A 2700-nucleotide genomic window follows, 5' to 3' on the forward strand; every position below is an offset into this window, starting at 1 on the left:
GTACTGGGACAGCTGCTGTTTTTCAGTCTTTGGGAGGTATTCAGTGATGTACCCAATGTTCCGTCCTGGGATAGCTGCTGTTTTTCAGTATATGGGAGGTATTCTGTGATGTTCCCCAGGGTTCAGTACTGGGACAGCTGCAGTTTTTCAGTCTATGAGATGTATGCAGTGTTCATCAGGGTTCGGTACTGGGACAAGTGCTGTTTTTCTCTCTATGGGAGGTATACAGTGATGTTCCCCAGGGTTCAGGACTGGATCAGCTGCTGTTTTTCACTCTTTGTGAGGTATACAGTGTTCCCCAGGGTTCAGTACTGGGGCAGCTGCTGGTTTTCAACCTATGTCTGGTATACAGTGTTCCCCAGGGTTCAGTACTAGAACAGCTGCTGTTTTTCAGTCAATGGGTGGGAGACAGTGATGTTCCCCAGGGTTCAGTACTCGGACAGCTGCTGTTTTTCTGTCTCTGGAAGGTACACAGTGATCCCGAGAGTTCAGCACTGGGGCAGCTGCTGTTTTTCAGTCTATGCGAGGTTTGCAGTGATGTTCCCCAGGGTCCAGTCCTGCGATATCTGCTGTTTTTAAGTATATGGGAGGTCTACAGTATTCCCCTGGATTTAGTGCTGGGACAGCTGCTGTTTTTCAGTCTGTGAGAGGTATCGTGATGTTCCCCAGCGTTCAGTACTTAGACAGCTGCTGTTTTTCAGTCTATGGGAGGTCTCCAGTGATCCCCAGTGTTCAGTACAGGTACAGCTGCTGCTTTTCAGTCAATGGGAGGTACACAGCGATGTTCCCCAGGGTTCAGTTCTGTAACAGCTGCTGTTTTTCAATCTATGGGAGGTAGACTGTGTTCGCCAGGGTTCAGTACTGAAACAGCTGCTCTTTTCCACTCTATGGGAGAGCTATACAGTGATACCCAGGATTCAGTACTGGGACACCTGCTGTTTCTCAGTCGATGGGAGGTATACAGTGTTCCACAGGGTTCAGTACTGGAACAGCTGCTGTTTTTCAGTCTATGGGAGGTGTTCAGTGATGTTCCCCAGGGTTCAGTACTGGGACTGCTGCTGTTTTTCAGTCTATGGGAGGTATGCAGTGTTCCCCAGGGTTCAGTACTGGGACAGCTGCTGGTTTTCATTCTGTGGGAGGTATACAGTGTTCCCAGGTTTCAGTACGAGGGCAGCTGCTGGTTTCCAACCTATGGCTGGTATACAGTTTTCCCCAGGGTTCAGTACTGTGACAGCTGCTGTTTTTCAGACTATGGGAGGGAGTCAGTGATGTTCCCCAGGGTTCAGTACTCGGAAAGCTGCTTTTTTTCAGTCTCTGGAAGGTATACAGTGATCCCCAGGTATCAGCACTGCGGCAGCTGCTGTTTTTCAGCCTATGCGAGGTTTGAAGTGATGTTCCCCAGGGTTCAGTACTGAGATAACTGCTGTTTTTCAGTCTATGGGAGGCATAGAGTAATGTTCCCCAGGGTTCAGTACTGGGACAGCTGCTGTTTTTCTGTCTATGGGATGTATACAGTGATGTTTCCCAGGGTTCAGTACTGGGACAGCTGCTGTTTTTCAGTATATAGGAGGTATACAGTGATGTTTCCCAGGGTTGAGTACTGGGACAGCTGCTGGTTTTCAATCTATATCTGGTATACAGTGATGTTCCCCAGGGTTCAGTACTGGGACAGCTGCTGTTTTTCAGTCTATGGGATGTATACAGTGATGTTCTCCAGAGTTCAGTACTGGGACATCTGCTGTTTTTAATCTATGGGAGATCGACAGTATTCTCCTGGGTTCAGTACTGGGACAGCTGCTGTTTTTAGTCTTTGGGAGGTATTCAGTTATGTACCCCAGGGTTCACTACTTGGAGAGCTGCTGTTTTTCAGTCTATGGGATGTATGCAGTGTTCACCAGGGTTCAGTACTGGGACAGCTGCTGTTTTTCAGTATATGGGAAGTATACAGTGATGTTCCCCAGGGTTCAGTCCTGGATCAGCTGCTGGTTTTCAAACTATGTCTTGTATACAGTGTTCCCCAGGGATCAGTACTCGGACAGCTGCTGTTTTTCAGTCTCTGGAAGGTATACAGTGATCCCCAGGGTTCAGCACTGGGGCAGCTGCTGTTTTTCAGTCTATGCGAGGTTTGCAGTGATGTTCCCCATGGTTCAGCACTGGGACAACTGCTGTTTTTCATTCTACGGGAGGTATACAGTGATATTCCCCAGGGTTCAGTACTGGGATATCTGCTGTTTTTAACTATGTGGGAGGTCTGCAGTATTCCGCTATGTTCAGTGATGTGACAGCTGCTGTTTTTCAGTCTATGAGAGGTATAGTGATGTACCCCAGGTCAGTACTGGGACAGCTGCTGTTTTTTTGTCTATGGGACATATACAGTGATGTTCCCCATGGTTCAGTACTAGGACAACAGCTGTTTTTAAGTCTCTGGAATGTAGACAGTATTCCCCTGGGTTTAGTACTGGGACAGCTGCTGTTTTTCAGTCTATGGGATGTATTCCGTGATGTTACTAAGGGTTCAGTACAGGGACAGCTGCTGTTTTTCAGTCTATGGGAGGTATGAGATGTTTTCCAGAGTTTAGTCATGGGACAGCTGTTGTTTATCAATCTATGGGAGGCATACATTGATGTTACCCAGGGTGCAGTACTGGGACAGCTGCTGTTTTTCAGTCTATGGGAGGTATACAGTGATGTTCCCCAGGG

Source organism: Pristiophorus japonicus, unplaced genomic scaffold (genome assembly GCF_044704955.1).
Source record: "Pristiophorus japonicus isolate sPriJap1 unplaced genomic scaffold, sPriJap1.hap1 HAP1_SCAFFOLD_37, whole genome shotgun sequence".
NCBI classification, from domain to species: domain Eukaryota; kingdom Metazoa; phylum Chordata; class Chondrichthyes; family Pristiophoridae; genus Pristiophorus; species Pristiophorus japonicus.